This window comes from Crocodylus porosus, unplaced genomic scaffold (genome assembly GCF_001723895.1).
Source record: "Crocodylus porosus isolate Cpor-Errol unplaced genomic scaffold, CroPor_comp1, whole genome shotgun sequence".
NCBI lineage: Eukaryota > Metazoa > Chordata > Crocodylia > Crocodylidae > Crocodylus > Crocodylus porosus.
The window spans coordinates 3,060,395-3,073,574 of NW_017728934.1; the positions used below are offsets into that span (position 1 = coordinate 3,060,395).

Genomic DNA, 13,180 nt, shown 5'->3' on the forward strand with positions numbered 1-13,180 from the left:
CCTGATTCCCTACTTGTCTTCAGCCCATCCTCATGCCCCCCACCTGCCCAGGCCCCAGGCAGTACCTGCCACCCCCTCCCCACAACCAAAAAGCATGAGTCCAAGCCCTGCCTTGAAGTCAGGTGAGCACATTGCAAATGACTGAAGCCTTCAGGCTACTGAAGTTTACTGAGTTTGGACAAGTAACAAGGAATGAACTGAGAATGTAAACCCCATATTGGGGCTTGGACTAAAGGACAGCAGTTGGGTTTGGTAGGGCCAGCACCTGGTTGCGTAGGGATGCTGGGGAGTGCACGCATTTATTGGAACGGGTGCATGGTTTCTTAATGTGGCTTAATGTGTGTGATGGAAAGTTTTATGCTAGACGGGTTGTGTATGTGTGTGTACTATAAAACATTACTAAGCTTATATTCAGGAAGCAAATGAAAGTAGGAAAGGGACAAAACCCTCAGCCACACCTGGGACTCCCAAAGCATTTGCCCACTGCAAGGCATGCTGGGCTGGGTGCTCACTCCCACCCTGGTGTCCAAGCCACTACAGTTCCCACCGTTGTGAAGGAATGAATTCCCCCCCCCAAAGGATTTGATTGAGGATGTGGGCACACATTGCAGAATCATGCTTATTACTGGAGCTGGGGTAGGAAGGGTTTTTCTCCCAGACTGATTGGCCCAGGCACTGGGGGTTTGCTTTCCTCTGCAGTGTAGAGAGCATAATCCTTTTCATAGAAGAGTCTTCATATGTTTCATAGACATTAGGGCTGGAAGAGACCTTGTAAGAACATCAGGTCTAGCCCCCTGCCCCAGGGGCGGGAAGCCAGCTAGGGACAAAACATCTCAGCAAGGTAAAAGTCCAAATGTTTCTTAAAAGTGTCCAGAGTAGGTGTTTGCATCACCTCGCAAAGTGGTAATTTCGAGATTCCTTTAACAATTGCCTGCAGAGGCAGCCCCTTCCACTGGTGTTTCTGGTAAGTTCTGGTTTTAACCCAGCTCCCTGCCTATTGCATTTTCTCAGTTACTAAGTAGCACACAGTTGAGCTGACTTTCCAAATAACTCATTAATTTGCCATTGTGTGTGCTGACTAGCTGGCAGATTCCAGCTAATCCATCACTAATAGAACATTAATAGCCAGCTGCCTTGCACACTTTCCTTGTGGGCTGAGCTGAAAAAAACTCTCTGATTCCTTTCTTTCCAGACTTTCACCCTGGGTCTCTCAGAAGAAAAGCAACCACAGGGGAGGCATTGTGCTGCTTGGAAGAAGTACTTCCAAGACTCAGTGAATTACCCTTTCCTAAGACTAGGGCTGGTGGGATCTGAGCAGGAAATGGGGACCAGGAGCAGGATCATTATTCTCTTCTCTGCTAAAAAAACAATACAGTGTTCAGAGTAACAACAAAAATCCAAGGCATGATACTCCACCCTGGCATGTTTTCTCCTTCGCAGTGCTACTTTAGTGAGGCTTGAACGAGTTTGAAAGCATACTAACCAGCATCTCCCCCTCTTTTCCTAAGGGATTGGTATGCCCCAGGGACAGATGTCTTTAGATCTTCAACCTTTGGGATGTAGCTAATGCCTAGTTAAATTAAGTAAGGGGGGAGCTTTGCAAAAGCAGCAGTGTGGGGTGATGGAAGCAGTGTAAATGAAATTCCTTGGGAGTGATTAAAAAAAAAAAAAGGCAGGAACCAGCTACAGGACTAGTTGCTTTTTAGCAGGTAAGTGAAAACAAACTTGAACTCTTTGTGAAATCTGATCTGCCTAAAAGTATCCTAGCAATTTGAACAGGAGACGTGTGCAGTGTGATCCCCTATAATTAAAGATGTTGCTGTTTGAACATGTTTTACTCAGCAGAAATTTGGTGGCCAAAAACAGTTGTTTGTTTGTTGTTGTTTTTTTTTGCAGTAGTAGTTTTTCCCCTGATGGTTTCCCTCCTAAGAGTCATGGAAATGTTTGTTGCTTGGTAAAAATATATCTTTGAAACGTTGTTCACCTAGCACCAGGGCTGGAAAAAGGAGGGAGAGGCAGATGAGACAAAGACAATGGGCCAGATTCTCAGCTGGTGGAGATGAGCTGAACTTCATTAGTTTGAATGGGGCTAGTCCAATTCACACTTTACGAATTCAGGCCAGATGGCTGGAAATTTCATATTGGCTACTTGCAGGAAGACATCCAATCAGAAAGAGGATTTTTTTATTTTATTCCTCTAAGATCACTTACATAAGGAGACTAGTTTGTTCTGTGCTGGCACACATGACCCCTGGGAAATTATTAGTTCGGGCCAACATGCTTGTCCTTTGCTCGCATTGTAAGAAGGGAGCAAGGATTGAAGGACTTATGAATGGTGCCAGTCTAATTTAAGTCCTTCAGCTCTGGCCTTTTAATTCGGTGCAGGAATGAAGTGAAGCATTACTCAGCTGTCTCGGCCTGAGACTTGGAAAGGCTCTGAACCTGGTTACTTCTTTGCAATGGATTTGTATAACTTCTCCTTTGTTTCTTGTTTTGTGGGTTAATGTGCATCACGTTTTAGGAATCCCAGGGCCAGGTCCCAAGCTGGTGTAAATCAGTTTGGTGTGGCTGGTGTTACTGGAGCTAAGCAAGCTTACTCCTGCAGAGGATTGTGACTGCAGTAGCATTTGAGAGCACTAGACAGGATGGAGACCTTATTGTAATAGCCCAGAACAAGAAAGCAACACAAAATTAGTCCCTCCCTGTTCTTACAGGCAAAGAATTACTAATCCTGAGGATGGGCCAGGCCTGCAATATTTTGATTTGAGTTTCAAATTCCAGGAAGATGCATTCTGGTCATTCACATTGAAGTCAATAGGGAGTAAATGCTATGGTTTTCAGTAGCAACTCTGAATCCACACCGATGTGACTGAGACCCAAATCTGAGTCAGTGAGTGGACCTCAGACAAAAAAAAGTCCAAGTGTGAATTTTGGAATCTGTGTTGGGACTCTGAAATTTTAGGAGTGAAGAGGACTGAAGCTATAGCTGGAGATCCAGGTATTAAAACTCTTAAAACTGAGATCAAGGCCTCTGCACTAGGCACTAAATATCCACACAATCATAGACAGTCCCTAACACAAAGAGCTCATGCTCCAAGACAAGAATGGGGGTGGAGAAAGGAAATACCACTAGCCACATACAACAGGTGGATAATAGGGTCAAAGAGAAATTCTGGGCAAAATCCTGTTTCACTTTACATGTCCCAGTGGCACTTACCCACAGTTATAAATGCCATTTTGGACACTTGCACACAATGTATAACTACTCCATGTGCACATGGCTATTAAGCATGCTCAGTAAGCTATATGCTGGCTAGCCAGGTAGGTGGACCCATGCACTCGCTCATAAATGAGTGCAAGTTCCCAAACTTTTGCTGGGTAAAACAACAGGTGTTAGGTGCTGGAGGGAGGGGGCCCCCATGCTTTAGCCCACTGCTAGAGGCACTCACCTGCGTTCTAGACCTGCTCATCCAAAGGAGGTTTAATCATCTCAGACTTCCCAGCACAATGCTCTAATTACCACACCACAGGAAAGTCACCTTCTAGACCTCCTTTTGCAGCTGGACCCCAGAAAGAAGGCACGTGCTTGAGGATGCATGGCTTAATGAGATGAGCCTGGCTTTAGCCTGAGCCACTGGTTCCAAACAGAGCAGTGCAAGGGCACCTCCTGAGCTGCAGGTTCTCTGAGCCCCTCTGGCTGGCACTGCTCTGTTCCTCCTCCTGGGATGGAGGCAGGAAATGGAAGCTGGAGAAGGGAGGGGGAGCCCAGGGACCCTGGTAGCAGCAGTAGAAGCAATGAAGGGAGAAGCACCTGGACTGGGAGCCATGAGTTAGCCTGTGGATCACATCCAGCCCACGAGTAGCTACCAGTTGGACAGATGTGACCTACAGGTTGGGTGGCTCTGTCTTGGAAAGTAATGGCACAGAGAAGGACTTGGGAATCATAGTAGGTAATCACCTACATGTGAATTCTCAGCCCATGCTGCAGTTAAAATGGTTAGTGCAATCACTGGATGCATAAAGGAGACTATCAAATAGACACGGAAAAGTGATCTTGCCTCTGGACACAGCAATGGCAAGACAATGACTCATGCAGTGCGTGCAATGCTGGTATCCACATTTGGAGAAGGATGTGGACTTACTGGAAAGATTTCAAAGGGAGAGGGCAAAAATGATTCAGAGGCTGGAATGCAAGCCCTGTGATATGAGCTTTAAGGCACTCACTTGGTGCATCTTACCAAACAAAAGATTGAGAGATGACTTACTTGATCACTGTGTGTAGTGGAAGTTATCTGATACTGGGGGCTTTGCAAAGGGTAACCTGATCCAGTGACTGGAAGCTGAAGTTGGGCAAACCCAACTTTGAAATAAGATGCACTTTCCTAGCAGTGCGGGTGTTTAAACATTGGAACTGCTTCCTTCGGGAAGTGGTGGACTCATCATTGCTTAGAGTCTTAAGATTAGATTAGGTGTTTTTCTAAAAGACGTGCTTTGATCCAAATTCTGGGGAAAAAAATCTGTGACCTGTGTATGTTTGGATGCAGGGGGACCAGGCTAGTCCCTTCTGGCCCTGGTGTATGTGAATCTGTTCCTGTGTTCGTCCTTTTCTTTCATAGGCTACAGAAAGAACAGAAGGGTTGTTAATGTGCTTTGTTTGAATGAAGACAATTACTCTAATGATCAGTTCTCATGCTTGAGGGCTTCAGCTGGTTACCTGCAGTTGTTTGGACTTTCTCCCCCTGTTGCACAGTTGGCAAGATGTATTCTGCTTGCTTGTTTTGTGTTCAGCATTCTTTGAAGCCTCAAGGATTAGCTGTGGCTGAAGACAGGGCATGGGGTGCTCTCCTGAATCCCATCCCCATATCTCAGCCACAGGACCAGCTTTCCTTTCCACTGGAGCTTAATGGTTCTCATCTGATTCTACCAAGATGTCCCTGTACGTTTCCCGTTAAACCTTCATTTGCAGCCTTCTCTGAACACAGTTAAGAAATTACCTCGCCTATACTCCTGACCCTTAATCCTGCACTGCTGTATCCAGAGAGTTGCTCAAACATACACCTCAATCCCTACCACCTGCCAACATACCCACGGAGTGACCGCTACAGGCAACTTAACCCTTACCCCAATAACATGCCTACAGTGTGCTCCCCCAACACCCTGGCTCTCACCACTATGCCCATAAACCCACAATGTAGTAGTGTTCAGATGGGGAGATTACTCAGGGATAGCGGGTGCGGTTGGTGTGCATGGGATATTTGGCAGGGTACAGCACATGCTAATGTTGAAACTTGGGATGCTTATGTGTAGTTTGAGGGTGTTTTGGGGGGGTTGACAGGCACAGACCTATAGAAAAGGGGGTATAGGCTTGGAAGGGATGTTGGGGGAAAGTGGGGGGGCAGGGGGTGGGGGAAGTAGGAAGAAGTTCCTTGTATTTGGCTATAAATGGTGGTTGGGAAGCATGGTTTAGATTGGCTGGAAGGTTGGTTTGCTTGTAAAGGGGTTTAGGCAGGGAAGAGGTGGTTGCGGAGGGAGGAGGGGAGTTTGAGTTCTCAAGTTTCAGGATGCTCTTAAGGGAATCCTATCCCAAGGTTATTTGTGTGTTTATATTGTCAGCTGCTCTGGGCCTTTTGGATAGGACAGGATGTAAATCAAATAAATAAATACATGTAGATGCAGGCACCCAGTTCTTGGGTCCAGCAAGCGACTTCTTTCAAATCTGCCTCCTTCAGCTGGACAAGACTCTGCCATTGAAGTCCTTCTCTTGGGCAAGAGCCCTGCTTTGATCCATCCCCTGTTGCCCAGGGGCTGGGCACTCTGCTACACCTCTGACAGAGGAAGGGGAGCTGGCATGGATGTGTCTGGCAGAGGAGCAGAAATACTGGGGCAGCAGTAGATTTTTCACTGCAAATCCTTATCCAGTACAGAGTATAAATGGGGAGTGCTACATGGATCAGTATAAGCCTGGGAAAACTGCATTCACAGTGAAGAAACTGGTACTGTTGAACAGTTCAGGGCCTATTAAGGTACTGTAGCATTTGTTTGCTGACAAAGGGTGAGTTGGGTGTGGTAGCTTAATCTTTTGTCCAAGGACATTTCTATTTTACAGGCTTGGAAATGGACTTGTAAAAGGCTATGACCTGCCTGGGGGGGCCATTGGCATATGATGATGCAATGAGGATCACAAAGCAAGGAAAAACACATTCACAATTGTATGTCCAGATTTTGCAGCCAGCTGTTTGCTTCAGGAGTCCCGTCAATGTGGAGTTGGCAGATGCACGGTGAGGTCCTGACGTTACGGGTCTGAAAGCTCTGCGGCAATCTGTTGACCTTCGTTAGTCTTTGCTGTCATTAGCCATGGGGTCCAAAGGACAGCTCTGCGTCATCGAGATGTAAACTCGTTATCCAGGGCGCATCATGAAGAGGCAGTCTACATTATACCCCACCTGCCTGAGGTCACCAAGTTTATCGGTGTCAAGAGGAGGAGGCCTGGCTCCCAGGGCTCTGCTCTGACCTTTGCCTGTACTATTAGCATATATAGTCTCAAATAAAAAGCCATATTTATGTGACCAAAGATCCAAGCTCTGCTGATGGATTGTCTCCATCCAACAATATTTCTTACTGTGATCAGGCAGCTCTTGAGTGTAGGCAATAGGGAACCCACTACTGAGCTGGTTTGAACTATGTCTTACCTGAAGGGGACAGGTTGTGGACAGGTGCCACACTGTCTTCACCCCATGACTTCTGTTTGTTCCCGTGCTATGGTGGGGCAGAGAGCACAGCCCTTCCCTGACAATCGGGTTAGGCTCTACTGACTCATCATGAGCCAAACAGGCCTAGGAGGCTGTAAAAGCAACAGCTGCCCAGCCCTAGCACTGTACGCAACATGCTGTTTATGGCACAGGGAAGATTAGCGCTGACATCAGCAGTGTTTAGCTGAGTCTCCTCTCCCTGGGTTTTGGTATCTTGGAGATCAACAGCCTCCGCCTGATCATTAGCAAACAAAAAACCAGTCCTATGTTTTCATTTGCTCTGTCTGCCAAACCTGTGTGCTGCACCTCTAACCTGGGCGTCATACATGACATACCTGTACTGCCCAAACCTCATGTAATTTGTCCACCCCTTGGGGAGGAAATCTCCTTTCGATATGTGCACTGACCATGGTGAGTGCTGAATGCATAATAACGAAGACCTGTGAGCTTGTTTCTCACCAAATGTGTCGGTGTGATGTGTCACTGTACCTAGGTTCTTGTCCATGAAAGACCTACCATAACACACCAGACTCAGGGTTAGTTTCCCAGGAGAGCTCTGCAGATTTGGTCACAGCGCTTTGGAAAATTCAGTCTTAGACTTACACAATTTCCGAGTGCTCATCTAAATTTTACCTGGCAAAAAACCCATCCCTAGGGGGTATTAGCTAGAGAGGGAGGAGGCCAACAACATTCCAGTGTTTTAGCCCCAGTAGCTGAATAGTTGGCCCTGCATTCAGGAAGTGGGAGACCCAGGTTTTAGCCCTCCCTCCTGGGAGATTAAACATAGAATCACACTGTATATCTTTGTGACTGCACACTGGAAGGGGTGAGACTAACCCAGTGAAGACAGCACAACACGGCCATCTGGGTTAGTGTCTTTATTTTGAGCAGGTACCAAAACTGAAAGGGAACCTGGTGCCTGTGGAGGCTTGCAAGGTTGCAACATCTAACAAAACCGTACTCTATACAATAGTTATTGAACCTCGCATCACAAGAACGTAGGACTGGAAGGGACTTCATGGGGTCATCTAGAGCAGGGCTGTCCAACTGGTGGCCTGGTGGGTTCCACATAACCCACAAGAGATTAATTTGAAGTCCCTGGTCTCCCTCTCCCTCTCCCTCTCCTGGCTTCCACTTTTTGCCCCTGCCCCCATGCTGTCAGGGGAGCCTGTAGTTGGGGAGCTGAGGGTGAAGCCAGGGCATCCATGAATGCAGTTCAGCAGGGAGTGCCTGCATAATGTGTGCCTGCAGCCCTTGGCCACTTAGAAGTTGGACTCCCCCCATTTAGGGTGTAGGCAAACGTGACTAGTTTAAATGCAGTTTAAACCCGAAGAGGACAGACATACCAGACCAGTAAACTGGTTTAAAGGTTCAAAACCCTACCTGGAAAAAATGTTCTGTTGAATCAGGCAACAGTAAACTGGCTGAGTGTTGTGTGTGGACACCCAAGTGGTGGAAGGAGCACCACAGGTCATCATAGTTCCCTGTCACAGCCCCTGTCTGGGGACTTATGCTGCATGGAGCTGCAGTGATTTCAAAGCGCTTCAGCCAGGAGATGCAGCAGGGGCTGTGTGTTTTCCCACTGTGGCAACTCTGCTTTTCTAAACAATTCAAGCCCCTTTATAGTTTCAAACATTACACTTGTCCTCACGCTGAGATTTGCAGAAGGTAAGGGACAGGGGAATTGAGCTTGGTAGTGTTACCTTGATTTACACTAAGATGAGAACAGAATCAGTAGAGCCACTTCAGTGTCACTGTGGTGAACAAGAGAGGAAGGCTGCCTGCTAGACTCGCTCCTGATGCGCTAGGTAAGTAAGAGGGGAAGCAGCCTTGCGATGCTTCCTAGACTGGTTCAGACCATTGATCCTTCCAGTCTGATATTCCCTTTGCAACGGTGGTCAATACTTGTTGCTTTAGCAGCAGCCATCTTCTCTGGCTAGTTATACCAGAGGTGGCCAGCTTGCCGCATGGATGCCACCAGTGGTGTGGGCAGCGTCTGTGTGTGGGATGTGGCAGATTGGGAAGGAGTCAGGCAGCAGTGGCAGATAGGGCTGGGAGCAGCAAGCAGAGCAGCAGATTGGGCAGAGAGCACAGGGCAGGAAGCAAAGCAGAAGACTGAGCAGGGGAAAGGGATCAAAGTGGCATTCAGAAAGGGTATGGGGCTAATTCGTGGCCCATCTGGCAAAGAGGTTGGCCCCCATGGAGTTATACAGTGGTGTATCTTTAAGAAAGGTAGCTGGGATTCATTCCTTTCTGCCCCCTCACCTCCCCGGTGATCACCTTATGCAATGCAGCCCGGGATCAGGTTACTCTTGCCATTGCTTGCACAATCTTAAGGATAGTATGTGTGTCTGAAATGCTCAGACCCTCTTATTTTGCGGGGTACGACACAGGTGGTATCGCTTATATTGTGACTTGTAAGTGTTACAAGTGCAGAATTTGGGCCCAGTTGGAGGTGCTGGCCTTGGGGTGATGTGCTGTTCTCAGTACTAGGATAACATGGCAGCTGTACACCTGGATTAGCCGGGCTGCTGCACCTGGGACATGTCGAGCATGGTGTAGGTTTCCTGCTACACGTGTGAGAGAACTTTTCTCTCTCTCTCCCTGCCCCCCACCCCTTTGCCTGGTATCAGGCTTGTGCTTTCCCTCTTGCTCCTGTAAGGCTTTGGCTGCGTCAGTCCTTGTGGGTGGGAAGGTGTTTTTCACCTGCCCCTCCCCTCTCATTCAAGTCGAAACAAGTAATACGTTTTCCTGACATAGCCAGAAAGAGAGTGAGGGGAGAGTCTGGGAGAAGGAAAGAGTTGACCGAGTAGAGAAGCAGAGGAGCGATCAGCACAAAACAACCTCCTGCCGCAATTGGATTTACGAACCAAAATCACTGCCTGCTGCCAGAGCCTCGCTGGATCGGGAAACCCAGGTAAGACAGTCTTTCTGCTTCTCAGAGGAGAGAAAGTGGGTTAGGAGGTTAAGGCACTGCATCCTGCTTGCTTGAGACACACCTGATCTGGCAGGGTGTAGGGCAGCCAGGAGGAGGACAAGAGAAAGGAAATGAATGGGAAGGGAAACAGAACTTTAATACAGACATTTTACTAAGCCCTGTAATTCTTCCAGGCCCATCTCTTGATATTGAACTGTGTTTTTGATGCATTTCTTCCCGCTGAGCATTGAAATGTCCCCCTGTGTTCAGCTGGGGCTGAGGTAAGGTGGAGAGAGTGAAAGGAAGAGGCGAAATGCAGCCTCCTTGTTTCCCAGAAACTTTTCATATGCAAGGAATGTTGTTCTGAACCATCCCTTGCATATACGCACGTTTTGGGGAAGGTCAAAATGAACAGCTTTTGGAACTGGCAGAGCAGTTGTAATGGGAAAGGGGATGGTTACACTTTTTTTTCCTGATACAGAGCAGCACTGCACTCTTAGTGACTGCTTGGGGCAATCTCCCTATTTATTTATGATAAGCAGCATTTGAGTAATGCTCAAATATACTGAATTCTCTGGCCAGATCCATCATACGCCACATATGAATAGAACTGTATGGCACTAGGTGAGTATCATTAATGCATCACCTTGGGAGATGATACCACCTGTTGTCCTTTCCTGGAAGACCTTCACTCCCCATAGCCTGTTCTTCATCTGTGTGTGAATAAAGAGGGTCTAGAACTGAATCATTCGGTGATGATTTTTATTTTTGGTTTTGTTTCTGCCAATCAAAATCCTTACAATAAGAGTTTGCCCTGATGCAGACCTGTCTCCTCTGGGTTTGTCTGTGCAATTGAGATTAGTTCTGAGTTCGGCGGCAGAGGTACCAGTGCTGAGAGGGGGGAAGTGAACTTTGAGTATAGAAATGGTGGGCCCCTCTGAACAATGTATGTCCAGCAGATAGTGAACAATAGGGGTGGACCGGTAACTACTGAGAGGGCAGTGCTGGCAGGGAAGCTACCAAAGTGATCATGGATTCAGATATTGCAGGAGGAGGTAGGAATAGAAGGAGGGATGCAGTGCCAGGCCTGTCATGAGTGGTGTTCCTGATGCATTCTGGGAGGCCTCAGAGGTTTAGGAGCCATAGGCCCTGGTGCTGTCACTTCATGTGGACTAGGAAATAAAACCGTGAACTAAGTGTTGGGAGGACTGGGCTCTTAATCCCAGCTCTAGCACTGGCATGCTGGGAGACCTTGGGCAAATCTCTTTTTCACTTTGTACATCAGTTTCCCTTCTGTGAAATAGGGATAATAATATCAGCTTCCTTGGTAGCATGCTTGGAGACCTGTGGGTGGGAAATGTTAATGTAAGGGTCGAAGGCTATTTACTGTGGAACAGTACAGGGGATGTTATTAATGTTACTGATATCCTGGCTCGCTTTCATGAGGTCTTGTCTCTTATTTAATGGAAGGCACTTCAGAGTCCCACTGTGTGAGTGGAGGTGTCCCTTTTTTGTTCCACTTGGGTTTCCTCGCAAGCTGTGTCTATGACCCCATTGCTGGGGTGCTGAGGAGGTGCACACGCAAAGGGGTCATTAGGCATCCTGCCCTGATGGGAAAGTCGACTGTACTCGGTCTGTTCTCATGACCAGGAGCCTTTTGGTGCCCTCACTGTCATTTGAATACATGTCTGAAAGGCATCCTGTCTCATCCCCACTTGCCTCTGCTGTGTTCCCCCTTCCTAACAGGATATGAATGTACAATCGGCTATACGTCACTTGGGCTGCTGCAGCTGATGAGCCACACCTGGTGTAGCTCTTTCAATGCGAGTAATAAGGAAGAAGAGTTTTAGTGTCCCGTGAATCCCTCCTGATTAACCTTTTATTGATGGTAGTCCATGGTAGCGGGTAGGTGATGCGTAGGCAGGAGTGGAGGGTAGATCACTACCCATCTCCATAGGTACTGGAGCTTGGGGGCTGCAGTGTTTGCAGGAGAACATTTGGCGCCCGTTCTCATGGGTAGCTCAGTATAAGAGGACCCAGGATCCTGGGGCTTTATGGTCACCATTCATTCGTGGTCAGACTGTTAGACCCTGACTCCATGCAGCGCCCAATGAGTAGGGAGACGACAGTCAACCAGAGGGCCACAGCAGTACCATGTTTTGTAGCTGTACCACGCCAGACTTTTCAAGGTGCTCAGCATTCAGTAAGCACTGACCTTACAAATTCTTCTGTTCACCCTTAGGACCACATTCCTGGGCAAGTGTTGTCTGTCTGCAAGGGGCTGACACATATCTTTGCATGTGTTTGTGCAAAGCAGAGAGCCTGGTACTGGGCTGGAGCTGGCCTGGAGAAGACTGTAGGCACTGGCTGGTGGTGGAGGTGTCTTTGAGTTGGCAAGTACCTTATGGAAGCAAAGGCAGCAGTTGACTCGGACAGTGGCTATTTGCTTCTTTTGATTTTTCGTTCGGGGGGGACATGGAACAGGGGCTTCTTGTCAGCTGTTGGCATGTCTGATGAAGTGATATGACGGGGTACAGTGCACAGTTTATTCCAGCAAAAAGTCAGGTTCCAAAGGGCTGAAGTAGCAATTTCCAATAAACTTCTTGGAGGGGATAGGGAGAGAAAGATGAAAATGTTATTATTAGTTCTATGATGACAGTAGCCAGAGGCCTCTGCTGAGATCAGGGGCATCAGTATGCTGGGTGCTGTACAAAGACACATCAGTGTGGTCTTGGTCCTGAAGAATGCCAGACCTATAGCCTGCCCTCCCCGTAGTGCACCCCACCTGTGCATCACCAAGCCCTGTACAGACATTAGTGAATTTTCCTTCCCAACCTCCCTGGTGAAGTGTGTCATTAGTTCTAGTCTTCAGATGGGGAAGTAGAAGCACAAGAACGTGACTGAGATCATTTGGTATCTGGCAGAGCTGAGAACCTAGATCATCTGAGTCTCAGACTCCTGTGATGGCCAGAAGCCTGTAACAGAAGAAAATTAGAAACCAACTAAATGGTTTGAGGCTCCAAGTAAGTGGCAAGGCCAAGTGAAACCCGGCAGGAACTCAGTGCCATTTCTTCTCATTAGTGACTTGGGATGAATGTTTTGCAGCAGACGTTTCCAATGACAAAGGGGAGATTCTGAAACACAAACTTTTTTGCATATTCCTATTGATTTCACCAACTTTACTCATGAAAGGGGGAAAGCAAAAAGAAATGCTCTGTAAAGAGAAACATTTTGTATCAACCTTTTTCAACTGAAATGTTTCCGTTTGAATTGGTGTTTTCCCTTCACTTCAAAAAAAAAAAAAAAAAAAAAAAAATTACAAACTGTGAATTCAAGATTAACCCAAATTAATATTTTGTTTGGTTCATTGACTTTTTTTTTGAAGAGTTCATTTTGGATCAGCCAGCCACAGGTTTTTTTGGTTTTTTTTTCCTTCAGTTTTTCAGAATTGTAGGTGCAGTGAAACATCAGGTATCCCCGCTGTTTTATGCAGCACCTAATCTTCTGTTCTTGC

The 13,180-nt window shown here is 47.2% G+C and overlaps 1 protein-coding gene across 2 annotated transcripts in view; it reads left to right on the forward strand.

Annotated features, from left to right (window-relative positions):
* Positions 1 to 1,584: 1,584 nt before the first annotated feature.
* Positions 1,585 to 13,180, forward strand: part of CUNH1orf106 (chromosome unknown C1orf106 homolog) — a 44,744-nt gene continuing 33,148 nt past the window's right edge. The window contains exon 1 of one of the 2 annotated variants that reach the window (XM_019546305.1): positions 1,585 to 1,709. The gene's annotated coding sequence lies outside the window, so the exon portion shown is untranslated. Of the gene's footprint in view, positions 1,710 to 9,514; positions 9,667 to 13,180 lie in introns of those variants that run through there. The other variant, XM_019546304.1, reaches the window with a different exon arrangement.